Below are 14,051 nucleotides of genomic sequence, written 5' to 3'. Positions count from 1 at the left end.
CCCCTCTCCCTCCCCTCGCCCTCCCGACCCCTCTCCCTCCCCTCGCCCTCCCCTCCCGACCCTCTCACCCTCCCTCCCTCCCTCCCTCACCCTCCCCTCCCTCCCTCACCCTCCCCTCCCTCGCCCTCCCCTCCCGACCCTTTCACTCCCCTCCCTCGCCCTCCCTTCCCTCCCCTCCCGACCCCTCACCCTCCCTCACCCTCCCCTCCCCCCCCTCACCCTCCCTGCCTCCCCCCTCACTCCCTGCCTCCCCCCTCACTCCCTCACCCTCCCTCCCCCTCACGCTCCCTCCCTCCCTCCCTCCCTCCCTCCCTCCCTCCCTCCCTCCCTCCCAACCTCCCCCTCACGCTCCCTCCCTCCCAACCTCCCCCTCACGCTCCCTCCCTCCCTCCCTCCCTCCTTCCCTCTCACGCTCCCTCCCTCCCTCCCTCCCCCTCACGCTCCCTCCCTCCCTCCCTCCCTCCCTCCCTCCCTCCCTCCCTCCCTCCCCCTCACGCTCCCTCCCTCCCTCCCTCCCTCCCTCCCTCCCCCTCACCCTCCCTCCCTCCCTCCCTCCCTCCCTCCCTCCCTCCCTCCCTCCCTCCCTCCCTTCCTCCTTACGCTCCCTCCCTCCCTCTCTCCCTCCCTCTCTCCCTCCCTCCCTCTCTCCCTCCCTCTCTCCCTCCCTCCCTCTCTCCCTCCCCCTCACGCTCCCTCTCTCCCCCTCCTTCCCCTCCCGACCCCTCACCCTCCCCGACCCCTCACCCTCCCTCCCTCACTCTCCCCTCCCGACCCCTCTCCCTCCCTCACCCTCCCCTCCCTCGCCCTCTCCTCCCGACCCCTCTCCCTCCCTCACCATCCCCTCCCCTCCCGACCCTCTCACCCTCCCCTCCCTCACCCTCCCCCTCACCCTCCCTCCCCTCTCGACCCTTCACCCTCCCTCCCCTCCCGACCGCTCACCCTTCCCTCCCTCACCCTCCCTCACTCTCCCCTCCCGACCCCTCACCCTCCCTCCCCCCTCCCGACCCCTCACCCTTCCCTCCCTCACCCTCCCTCCCTCCCTCACTCTCCCCTCCCGACCCCTCACCCTCCCTCCCGACCCTCACCCTCCCCTCCCGACCCCTCGCCCTCCCCTCCCGACCCTCTCACCCTCCCTCACCCTCCCCTCCCTCACCCTCCCTGCCTCCCCCCCTCACCCTCCCTGCCTTCCCCCCCCCCCCCTCACTCCCTCACCCTCCCTCCCGACCCCTCACCCACCATCCCTCCCTTCCCTCACCCTCCCTCCCTCCCTCCTTCCCCCTCACGCTCCCTCCCTCCCTCCCCCTCCCCCTCACGCTCCCTCCCTCCCTCCCTCCCTCCCCCTCACGCTCCCTCCCTCCCTCCCCCTCACGCTCCCTCCCCCTCACCCTCCCTCCCTCCCTCCCTCCCCCTCACGCTCCCTCCCTCCCTCCCCCTCACGCTCCCTCACGCTCGCTTCCTCCTCCTCACGCTCCCTCCCTCCCCCTCACGCTCCCTCCCCCTCACGCTCCCTCCCTCCCTCCCTCTCCCTCCCCCTCACGCTCCCTCCCTCCCTCTCCCTCCCTCTCCCTCCCCCTCACGCTCCCTCCCTCCCTCCCTCCCTCCCTCCCTCCCTCCCCTCCCTCCTCTCCTCCTCACGCTCGCTCCCTCCCTCCCCTCCCTCCCTCCTCCTCACGCTCGCTCCCTCCCTCCCTCCCTCCCTCCCTCCCCCTCACGCTCGCTCCCTCCCTCCCCCTCACGCTCGCTCCCTCGCTCCCTCCCTCCCCCTCCCTCCCCCTCACGCTCCCTCCCCTCCCTCCCTCCCTCCCCCTCACGCTCCCTCCCTCCCTCCCCCTCACCCTCCCTCCCTCCCTCCCCCTCACGCTCCCTCCCTCCCCCTCACGCTCCCTCCCTCCCTCCTTCCCCTCACGCTCCCTCCCTCCCCCTCACGCTCCCTCCCTCCCTCCCTCCTTCCCCCTCACGCTCCCTCCCTCCCCCTCACGCTCCCTCCCTCCCTCCCTCCCTCCCCCTCACGCTCCCTCCCTCTCTCCCTCCCCCTCACCCTCCCTCCCTCCCTCACTCTCCCCTCCCGACCCCTCACCCTCCCCTCCCGACCCCTCACCCTCCCTCCCCCCTCCCGACCCCTCTCCCTCCCCTCCCTCGCCCTCCCCTCCCGACCCTCTCACCCTCCCTCCCTCCCCCTCACGCTCCCTCACGCTCGCTCCCTCCCCCTCACGCTCCCTCCCTCCCTCCCTCCCCCTCACGCTCCCTCCCTCCCCCTCACGCTCCCTCCCTCCCTCCCTCCCTCCCCCTCACGCTCCCTCCCTCCCTCTCCCTCCCCCTCACGCTCCCTCCCTCCCCCTCACGCTCCCTCCCTCCTTCCCCCTCACGCTCCCTCCCTCCCCCTCACGCTCCCTCCCTCTCTCCCTCCCCCTCACGCTCCCTCCCTCACCCTCCCTCTCTCCCTCCCCCTCACGCTCCCTCCCTCACTTCCCGACCCTTCACCCTCCCTCCCCTCCCGACCCCTCACCCTTCCCTCCCTCCCCCTCACCCTTCCTCCCCCTCACCCTCCCTCCCTCCCCTCACTCTCCCCTCCCGACCCCTCACCCTCCCCTCCCGACCCCTCACCCTCTCCCCTCCCGACCCCTCTCCCTCGCCCTCCCCTCCCGACCCTCTCACCCTCCCTCCCTCCCTCCCTCCCTCCCCTCCTCCTCACGCTCGCTCCCTCCCTCCCCTCCCTCCCTCCTCCTCACGCTCGCTCCCTCCCTCCCCTCCTTCCCTCCTCCTCACGCTCGCTCCCTCCCTCCCCCTCACGCTCGCTCCCTCCCTCCCTCCCTCCCCCTCACGCTCGCTCCCTCCCTCCCCCTCACGCTCGCTCCCTCGCTCCCTCCCTCCCCCTCCCTCCCCCTCACGCTCCCTCCCCTCCCTCCCTCCCTCCCCCTCACGCTCCCTCCCTCCCTCCCCCTCACGCTCCCTCCCTCCCTCCCCCTCACGCTCCCTCCCTCCCTCCCCCTCACGCTCCCTCCCTCCCCCTCACGCTCCCTCCCTCCCTCCTTCCCCCTCACGCTCCCTCCCTCCCCCTCACGCTCCCTCCCTCTCTCCCTCCCCCTCACGCTCCCTCCCTCTCTCCCTCCCCCTCACGCTCCCTCCCTCTCTCCCTCCCTCTCTCCCTCCCCCTCACGCTCCCTCCCTCTCTCCCTCCCCCTCACGCTCCCTCCCTCACTTCCCGACCCTTCACCCTCCCTCCCCTCCCGACCCCTCACCCTTCCCTCCCTCCCCCTCACCCTCCCTCCCTCCCTCCCTCCCCCTCACCCTCCCTCCCTCCCTCCCTCACTCTCCCCTCCCGACCCCTCACCCTCCCGACCCCTCACCCTCCCCTCCCGACCCCTCACCCTCCCCTCCCGACCCCTCACCCTCCCCTCCCGACCCCTCACCCTCCCTCCCCCCTCCCGACCCCTCTCCCTCCCCTCCCTCGCCCTCCCCTCCCGACCCTCTCACCCTCCCTCCCTCCCCCTCACGCTCCCTCACGCTCGCTGGCTCCCCCTCACGCTCCCTCCCTCCCTCCCCCTCACGCTCCCTCCCTCCCTCCCTCCCTCCCCCTCACGCTCCCTCCCTCCCTCCCTCTCCCTCCCCCTCACGCTCCCTCCCTCCCCCTCACGCTCCCTCCCTCCCTCCCTCCTTCCCCCTCATGCTCCCTCCCTCCCCCTCACGCTCCCTCCCTCCCCCTCACGCTCCCTCCCTCTCTCCCTCCCCCTCACGCTCCCTCCCTCACCCTCCCTCCCTCACCCTCCCTCTCTCCCTCCCCCTCTCCCTCCCCCTCACGCTCCCTCCCTCACTTCCCGACCCTTCACCCTCCCCTCCCGACCCCTCACCCTTCCCTCCCCCTCACCCTTCCTCCCCCTCACCCTCCCTCCCTCCCCTCACTCTCCCCTCCCGACCCCTCACCCTCCCGACCCCTCACCCTCCCCTCCCGACCCCTCTCCCTCGCCCTCCCCGACCCTCTCACCCTCCCTCCCGACCCTCTCACCCTCCCCTCCCGACCCTCTCACCCTCCCCTCCCTCACCCTCCCGACCCCTCACCCTCCCTGCCTCCCCCCTCACTCTCCCTCCCGACCCCTCACCCTCCATCCCTCCCTCCCTCCCTCCCCTCCCGACCCCTCACCCTCCATCCCTCCCTCACCCTCCCCCTTACTCCCTCTCCCTGCCTCCCCCCCCCCCTGTTACCACTCACCCCCTGCTACCCTTTCCCCTTTCTCAGCTTTGCCCACAATTTTAATGTTCAACCTTTAGTTTAATATAGTTTAATTAATAAAATATTTTCTCTTGTAGAGTAATGTGATATAGTTTATGTAATGAGTATACATATCAATATATAGTTTATTATGATATACAATATTTCTATCCTACATCTTTTAAAGAAACTATTTTCTAAGTTTAATAAACATAAAATCAAAACTAAAAGAAGTTTGTTAATACATAAAGTTTAAGTACATCAAACTAAACATGTACTATTATTCGTAACATATTACATCTCTAATGTTTCATAGCATAACTAACTTTATGTACTATCAAACTTTGGTTTCATGCAAAGAATAACATAACATGTGCAGCAACAGTTTCACTAAGACCTTAATAAAAATTAAGTCAAGACCTTTCTTCAACATAATATACTGTCATGCCATCTTGTATCTTAAAATTGTCACTTGAAAATACATCTCTCTTGTTAGAGGAATGTATATTTGTTTCATGTAACTCGGTTCCATTATGTAGTAGCTTTTTCTTGTTTATTATTAAGCCAAGCGTTTATTATTGCAAAACCCTATATCAGTTTGGTACATCAACTGATAGAGTAACAAGTTTTGTATTAAGACAACACTTACTACGACCCAACTGTTTAATAATATTACTGAAACAAGAGTCCATGAGCTCTTAAGCATCATCTACCTCTCTATATATTTACTCAAACATGTATTTTGAAACAATTCTCTGAACAACAGTATATAATTAGTTTCACCTGACTTGCCTAACTTAAGGTAACCTGTATAACAGAATTATCAACACGTTTCTATTTCATATTTTTTTTTTTTTTTTTTTTTTTTTTTTATATATCACACCCCCTCCCCGCTCAGCTCGTTGTCGCCGTGTGGGGGCTTCGTGGGCGGCTGCTGGAGTGTGATGCTCCTTAGGACAGTCCTCTGTCCTTTTCTAGCCTTGTGCTCCTGCTGCCGCCCTCTCCAATTCTGCTGGGCACCTTTTCCTTTTCCTTCTGTTTCGTTTTTCTCCCCCCTCTTCTCCTATCTGCTTGCCGTTTCCTGCCGACCTTTTGCTCGTTCTGGTTCTTCCATGGCCTTCTTCTATTTTGACGCCCGGGTGCTTGAGGAGGCATACTCATGCACCCGTAGAACTGCAGTACCCGACGTCGAGAGCGAGGGGACCCTTTTATTGTCAATCCCCACTTCGTCACTGAACCCGATCTCGACGGACTGTCGGTTTCTTAAGGTGGCGTTTGTGGGGCGTATACTCACGACGCACCCCTAGGAGGCCCCGACAAGATCGGCGATAGCTTCTTGTTGGGTGTCCTGCCTCTAATTGTGGCTCCATGGTGGGTGTGGGGGCTCATTCGTGAGTGAATTCTTAATTTCGTCAAGATGATAACCCCTGTTTCGGCTGCTTCTGGCTTACCTTTTCAGGCTCGTGGGGTGGGCGACCAAGCCCCCGAGTCGGTCCGTATTGGAAGACCGGGCTCTGTAGCCTCCGCTGCATTGGGCCCCGACCTTGCTCCTCCTTTGGCCTCTCTGACTCCTTCCCCTGGCTCCCCTCCCTCCTCTGTGGTTGGGTCGAGCCCCAAGCCCCCAGTGGTGACTACCTCGTCCCCTGGCACGGCTCCTTCTCTAGTTGTAACTACTGCGCCTTTTAACCCCTCTCTCTCTGGGGGTTCTCACCGCCGTTCTCGTCACGGCCGCCCTCGCTCGATTCCTTCCAGTTCTGCTACCTATCAAGCCTTGTTTGGTCCCGCTTCGTGGGCCAAATATTTTGATCTCCTCCCTCTTGATTCTGCGCCTCCTGACGATTTCTCCCTTCATCGACATCTCATTGATTCCGTGGATGCCTCCATTACTTTCAACCCCACTCGTCTCGGTACACGTGTCGTTGCTGCTCCTTCTCAGGATGCTGCTTCCCGCTTGGCTGCCTTATCCTGCCTTGGCGAGACCCCCGTTCGGGTCTCGAAGAACGCTCAATTGAATGCCAGTGTTGGCACTATTTTGCTCCCGCCCCATGTTGCAACCGGTGTTCGGGACCTGAGCGACTGCCACGACGATATTCGCCATATCCTCGCTGCCCAGGGCCATTCTATTCTCCAGGTGGACACGTTTACTCGTCCCCCTCGTGGTAGTCGCCGTCAACCCCTCCGGGTTGTGAAGATTACCTTTGATGGTAGGACCCTTCCACCCTCTGTCATTCTTGCTGGTGCCAGGTGCTCTGTCCAGGAGTACATTCCTTCTCCTCGGCTCTGCAACAAGTGCTGGAGGTTTGGGCATGGTGCCCTCCGCTGCTCCGGGACTGTCTCTCTCTGTCCTTTGTGTGGTGGCGAAGGTCACTCTAAGTCGGAGTGCACTTCTCCCCAGGCTCGTTGCCTCAACTGCGGTGAGGCTCATCCTACCTTCTCCCGTGCGTGTGTCCATTACAAGCTTGAGGCAGCCGTCCTCAACCTGAAGCACCGGGAGCGTTTATCTTTTCCCGAGGCGAGGCGCCAGGTTCGCCGGCTCCCGCCTTATGCCAATATCTCTTATGCTCGCGTGTTGCGCTCTTCCTCTCCTCGTCCTTCCCGCCTTCCTCAGACTCACAACCGTTTCCGGGCCTTGGACCCTGATGCGCCCACTGCCCCCTCCTCTGTTCCTTTGGGTTCTCTCCCGAAGAATCCTCCTCCTGGTCCTCTGTCTGGGGTTCCCCTTCCTTCTACCCGGTCTGTCGTGTCTTCTGTGTCTTCTTCCTCGTCCCCCTCCGATCCTCCTTCCCATCCTCTTCCTCCATCTATTGGCTCTCCCCACCGCCTGTCGGTGCGGGCGGATGTCCATCGCTCTCCTAACGGCCGTCGTGTGTGCTCTCGTTCGGCTTCTCCTGTTGAGACACTGGAATCCGTTGCCCGGTACGTAGTTGCTGGGACACCGGTCTCTTTAAGTCAGAAGCGTAAGCCTGGCTCCTCTCCTTCCTCTTCCCCGGCGGGTAAGAAGGCTTCGCTTTCTTCCTCAGCTCCTCCTTCTGGCTCTGTTGCTCCTTCCCCTCCCGTTTCAGTGCTTGCGCCCCCTGTTCCTGCTATGGAGGTTTCTTTGGCCGCTGCTTCCCTTTCGGTTGCTACTCTTGCTGGGGTGCGCTCCCCTCTTTCTACTCCCCCTCCTCCTGCTGCTGTCCTTGACGGCTCCTCTCCGTTGTCTCCTCCTCTTCCTCCAGACCCTGCCCGCCCACCTCTGCTCTGTTCTCCCGTTTCCTTCCCTCCGTCTTTGCTCAGTTTACCCATGCCCCCTAACCCTGACTTTGCTGACCCTGATCCCGACCCTGATATTCTTTAACGTGCTCTGTTGGTCTTTCGCCTTTGTTTCTTCCTTGTTCTCTGTTTTTGTCCTTTCTCTTCTCGTCGTTGTCCATTCTTCAATGGAACGTTCGAGGTTATTACGCCAATTTCCTCGAACTCCAACTTCTGATTTCGCGGTTTTCGCCCCTTTGTGTCTGTCTCCAGGAGCCAATGCTTGGTGCTCGTCCTGGTCGTTTTCGTGGCTATTCCTTTCTCTCCCCCCCCCCCCCCGCCATTGCTGGGGCTTCTAATTCTTCTGCTCTTTTGATTCGGGCTGATGTTCCCTTTGTTCCTTTACTTTTTCCTTCGCCTCTCCATTGTTCTGCTGCTCGTATCTTTGTGGGGAAATGGTACACAGTTTGTTCCATTTATCTCCCCCCGAGTGTCCCGCTCTCTCTTCCTGATTTGAAACACCTCCTGGACTCCTTGCCGGAGCCTGTGCTCCTGCTGGGTGACTTCAATTGCCGTCATTCTCTTTGGGGTGACGTTCTGACGAATACCCGGGGTCGCCTCCTTGAGCCGTTTCTCCTCTCTTCTTCCCTGTCTCTTCTGAATTCTGGTGAGCCCACTCATTTGGACTCTCGGACTCGCACCCTTTCTTGTCTTGATCTTTCTCTCTGCTCTTCTTCTCTTTACTTAGATTTCACGTGGCAGGTTCTTGATGACCTCCATGGAAGTGATCATTTCCCCATCCTTGTTTCCTTTTTCTCTTTTCGCCCTTCCCTCTCTTTCCCTAGGTGGCAGTTTGCTAAGGCAGACTGGACCCTATTTACCCTCAGTGCTGCTCTCCCTGACCTCTCCCTTCTGCCTCTCTCTCGCGCTCTCCTCCTTTTTCATGACACTGTCTTCAACGCTGCCCTCCGCTCTATTCCTCGCTCTTCCTCTCGGGGTCCACGGAAGTGCGTTCCCTGGTGGAATGCGGACTGTGCTCGGGCTGTCCGCTGTAAGCGTGCAGCCTGGAAGAGGCACCGCCGTAGGCAGACGACCGATTCTTTTCTTTTCTTTCGGAAAGCGAATGCGGTGGCCCATAGGGCCATCCGTACGGCTAAACGTGAATGTTGGGCATCTTATGTCTCATCAATTACGTCCGAGACCCCTCTGGCCCAGATCTGGAAGCGTATCCGCAAGATAGCGGGTAAGTTCGTTCCCGATGTTTCACCGGTCCTTCACCTCCATGATACAATTGTGGCGGACCCGTTGCAGGTCGCTTCCGAACTGGGTTCCCATTTTTCTTCTGTTAGCTCTGGTCTTCATCTTCCCCAATCTTTCCTTCTTCGTAAACCTGTCCTTGAGTCTCGTCCTTTAGATTTCTGCACTCATCTTCAGCTTCCCTATAATGATCCCTTCTCTCTCTCTGAACTTCGTTCTGCCCTGGCCCTCTGCGGTTCTACGGCGGCGGGCTCCGATGGTATTCATTATGAGATGCTTCGCCATCTCCCTCCGGGCACGTCTCAGTATTTACTGAGTCTGTATAATCGGATCTGGGAGTCGTCGTCAGTCCCTGAGGACTGGCTCGATGCCGTTGTCCTCCCTGTTCGCAAACCGGGGTCTCTGGGTACTTCCCCTAAGGACTTTCGCCCTATTGCTCTCACAAGTTGTGTCTGCAAACTCTCTGAACGTATGGTTAACGTTCGTCTGATGTGGTTCCTGGAACACCATCGCCTCCTCTCCCCTTCTCAATTTGGTTTCCGCAAGTGCCGCAGCACGACAGATGTCCTGGTGAACTTGGAGGTCTATATTCGTACTGCTTTTGCTGCGAAGACCTCCGTTGTTGCCGTCCTTTTTGACCTAGAAAAGGCTTACGACACCACTTGGCGTTATCATATCCTCTCTCAACTTCATTCTTTTGGCCTTCGTGGTCATCTCCCTCTCTTTCTGCGCAGCTTCCTCTCTCGTCGTTCCTTTAGAGTGCGCCTTGGTACCGCTCTCTCTCCCTCTTTTCAGCAATACGAAGGTGTGCCCCAGGGTAGTGTTCTGAGCACTACTCTTTTTCTTGTTGCCCTCAATGGTCTTCTTTCCTCTCTTCCTTCTGGTGTCTTCTCCGCTCTCTATGTCGATGATCTTACCCTTTGTTGTCAGGGTGATGATTCGCCTCTCCTTCAACGCCGGCTTCAACTTGCAATTGATGCCGTGTCGTCTTGGGCCACAGGTCATGGCTTCAAGTTCTCTACTTCTAAGACTTGTGCCATGACTTTTACGCGGAAACGGGTTGTTCTTCGTCCCTCTTTGTCGCTTTATGGTCATCCCCTTGAATACAAAGATTCCGCGAAGCTTTTGGGGTTATTCCTTGACACTCGTTTGTCTTGGTCTCCCCATATCTCTTACCTCCGTGTTGAGTGCTCTAAGGCCCTTACCCTCCTTCGGGTCTTGTCCCATACTTCTTGGGGGGCAGATAGGCGCACTCTCCTTGCTTTACATTCCTCTCTCGTCCTGTCTAAGCTCGATTATGGTTACCCTGCTTACTCGTCTGCTTCTCCTTCTACTCTTCGCCGTCTTGATGCTTTGCACCATACTGGGTTGCGCCTCAGTTCTGGTGCCTTTCGTTCGACTCCCATCCTTAGCTTGTATGTTGACACTGGCTTCCTGTCTCTCCAGGACCGCCGTGATCGCTACTGTCTTCGCTATCTTGCGCGGTCCTTGCAACATCCTTCCTCTCGCCTCTGTCGTGCTTTAACTTTTACCCCTCCTGCGGTTCCTGTTCCTCTTCACCACCTCCCTCTTTCTGTCCGGTTATCTCGCCTACAGGATTCTCTCTCCGTTCATATTTCTGATGTTTCTCCTCGTGTTGTTCCTTCTTTGCCCCCGTGGAGGGTCCCTCTTCCGCGGTTTTGTACTTCCTTGACCCGTATCACTAAAGCTTTTACCCCTCCTACGGTTCTAAAACGCCTTTTCCTCGAGCACTTTTCTTCTCACTCCCGCTCCGTTTCTGTCTTCACCGATGGGTCTAAGTCAGCGGACGGTGTTGGCTACTCTGTTGTTTTTCCTGATCGCACTTATATGTGTCGCTTGCCTCCGGAGACTAGCATCTTTACAGCAGAACTTTATGCTATTCTCTATGCTCTTCGTCTCCTGCTTTCTCGTTGTCAGTCCTCCTTTGTGGTTGTTGTTGACTCTCGTAGTGCCCTCATGGCTCTCGGGTCCTTTAATCCGGTTCATCCAGTAGTTGTCGAGATCCAGCATTGGCTGTTTCTCGTTCACAGTAAATTTAAGTCGGTTGAGTTTTGTTGGGTTCCCAGCCATATTGGTGTGTCTTTAAATGAGCGTGCGGATGCTGCCGCTAAGGAAGCTGTCCGCTCTTGTCCCATCTCTCATAAAGGCATTCCGTATTCCGACTTTTACCCAGTTATCCATTCCTCAGTTCTTACCCGTTGGCAGGCTTCTTGGTTGTCTGTTACTGGTAACAAGCTACGTACTCTTAAATGTTGTGTTTCCTCGTGGCCGTCCTCCTTCCACCGTAACCGGCGGTGGGAAACAGCTCTGGCGAGGTTGCGTATTGGCCATACTCGCTTAACCCATGGTCACTTGATGGAGCGCCGCCCTGCTCCTTATTGTCCTAGTTGCATTGTCCCTCTTACGGTCGTGCATGTCCTTCTTGAATGTCCTGACTTCCAGGACGAGCGTGTGTCTTGCTTTCCGACCGCCCCTCGCGGTCACCTGTCCCTCGATAGAATTCTTGGTGACTCGGATACTTTTGATATCGTTCGCCTTATGCGTTTTTGTTCTCGTATTGGCATCCTTGGTGATATTTAGCGCCCTCTGATTATTTTGCGTATTTGATGGTGCTACATAGCCTTCCCGGTTTGGTGCCTTCTTTTGATAATTACTTACTTACTTACTTTATATATCACAACTTCATTTTCATAAAACAATAAGTGTTTTTTATAACTATGCTAGGCTAACTTTGTAACATTAGGATTTTGTTAAACACATTATAAGAGGACAGTAAATAGGAAGATAAACAGTTAATTTTTTTGTAGTAGTGAAGTTAATGTCTTTAGTGAAGTTACCAAGTCAAAACGTATCTACAACATAACTGCTTCTGTCGTACTATTTAACATGTTTTATTTTATTTTTACTGTGTACCTTTACGTATATACTGTCGTTCCAATTAATATGTTACTGAGCATGTCTGTAAAGACTTCTCTCCCTAGCAAACACTGCTCTTTTAGTAACATAATTGTTACTGTGTTACTGCAAGAAAATGACAGTTTTTGTAACATAAATAATCGAACATTGTAATAATTCAAATCTACACTAACGAGGATGGGAGGGTTGTCGATCATCGCTGCGTCCAGTATCCAGTAAATTCCAGATAAGCACAAAAATTACTCAAAGCTTCAAGTACTTCCAGAAGGAATTAAACATAAAAAAAGAAGCATTAGAACTAAGTTTAGAGCAGTTTTTCTTTTTAACCAAGAGCATAAATAACCAAACAAAGGAAGCATGGATAAATATCAACTTAGAATTTTTAATATTATTTACTACTAATCCTTACATTCACTTAATATACCAGAATAATATGGTATTTGTGGAGGACTTATTTCTTTTGAAGGTGTATTCTCATATGAAGATGGTGAACACTTGTTCTTGGATTGAGACTAGTGTTGACTGCCTGAAATTATTTAAGGGGGGCGTTATTCGGGTATATTAAAGTTGTTGTTTAGTGTCAACCATTATTTTTTACTAGTTGTATATGAAAAGGGCTACAATTGTTCGAAGTTTCAGCACTGTAGCCTAAATAGTAAGGGAGATTTTTATTTTTTATATTTTTTTCAACGAATTTTACACATTTTAAAGTGTAAATTTACAATCACACCTTTCAGATATAATCATTCTATGACACTTTTCTGACACATTAACATATAATAAAGGATCCCTTGCAAAAGATTTTCCAAAACGTCTTTAGTTTTCCTAATACAAATAGTCTAAGTTCCCCCCTAAAATTATGCAAATATATCATGTTTATTGCTATTATAAAGTCAATAAAGAACTCAAGATAAAAACGCTTGCTAACGATTTTAGAGACATAAAATTTATATATAATGTGTAAGTTTCATGTAAATTGCATAAAAAATGAGAGATATTCATTTTCAAGTAACATAAACTTTCAAGCAAGTAAAAAATAAAGTCTAAGGTGTTGCCCTCTGTGGCTGAAGTTGACATCAACCAATTTCCTCCAAAATTAGCACCCTTACAGATAGGCATACGTGAAGTCAGGTGTGTAAGTTTCATGCAAATCGCCTTATAAACAAAAGATATAAAATAAAAAAAAGTAAAATTTTACTTTTTTTTTTTAACTAAATTTTTTGTTAATAAAACTAATTATAATTTGTTTTTAATATACGTTATTGTGATAGCTAAGAGTCATAGACATGATTTCAGTTGACATTTTTGTTTGATAATCTTTTTGACCATTTTTTAAAATTGACACAATTCAATATTTTTTTTCACCCTTCCTATTTATGCTACGATGCTGAGACTTGGACCAAATGAAACCCTTTTCATATACAACTTGTCAAAAAAGTTTGATTGAAATTGATAGTGTTCATTTTTTGCATATTTTGTGAATAACGCCCCCTTAAACTGTTTAATGTATTGAATGGCATTTTTCAAGTTGCAAATTTTCTTAAATTACTGTAATAGGTTATCAATGCTTACATTTGTTATTCTCGGAATTCTCTGCTTCATATTTAAAGCATGGTTTCCTTTTTTGTTGTAGAGGATAGCCAATATCGTCTTCAGTTTCCACGTTTGAAGTGTTTTCCGCAGCTAAGCATCTTCGTTTTGCAACGTCAAAATCATCTGTAATAATTGAATATAATTAGTAATATATCAGAGATATATATATTTGTTACCTAGTTGTAGTGAACACTAAGAAATAACTTAAATCAGCTTCCTAAAGAGGTGTTTAATACGACGTACATGATTTGGAACTTATGATTGGGGCACACAAGTCTTAAGTAGCTATGAGGAAACCCATCTTGTGATAAAAACAGCATTATAATTATATCTTAATGTCTGCAGTGTTAAAGTTATGGTGAATGAATGAATAGGTGTCTTGTATCTTAAATCTTAATAATTATAAATTTAATACCTACCGGTTGTTGATAGGATTGATTATGACATGCACACGTCAGATTGTCGTGTCCGGCTTTTCATGCTTTTGGGCACTAACTGTATGCCTGCTCCGAGGCCGCCAGCACAATATTTTTTTTCTGAAAAGTCAAAATAAACTGTTACATGCTAATTTTAGCACTAATTTGGAATATTTTTAAACCAACTCACTCTATGCAATTTTTTAGTTTCAAAGTAATGCTTACATCATCAGATTTTTCAATCCAGGTTGTGGAGATGATACCCACAGTATTATTGTTGAAGCCTACCACAGCGTACCGCTTTTCAGATGTCATCTACAAAATTGAAAAATCTTATTAAGGGTTGTTCTCCCCCCCCCCCCCCCCCAAAAAAAAAAAATAGCATAAAGTTGGTAATAGATTTATGGATT

The 14,051-nt window shown here is 53.4% G+C and overlaps 1 long non-coding RNA gene across 1 annotated transcript in view; it reads left to right on the top strand.

The window, feature by feature from the left end:
* The window catches only part of LOC123749687 (uncharacterized), a 103,597-nt gene extending 89,804 nt beyond the window's left edge, over nucleotides 1–13,793 (top strand). Inside the window, exon 3 of the long non-coding RNA XR_011229138.1 lies at nucleotides 13,266–13,793. This is a non-coding gene — a long non-coding RNA (uncharacterized lncRNA). The remainder of the gene's footprint in view (nucleotides 1–13,265) is intronic.
* The last annotated feature ends 258 nt before the right edge of the window (nucleotides 13,794–14,051 follow it).

This window comes from Procambarus clarkii, chromosome 19, assembly GCF_040958095.1.
Source record: "Procambarus clarkii isolate CNS0578487 chromosome 19, FALCON_Pclarkii_2.0, whole genome shotgun sequence".
Taxonomy (NCBI): domain Eukaryota; kingdom Metazoa; phylum Arthropoda; class Malacostraca; order Decapoda; family Cambaridae; genus Procambarus; species Procambarus clarkii.
The sequence above is the reverse complement of the archived record's forward strand: the minus strand, read 5'-3'. Positions and strand labels throughout refer to the sequence as shown.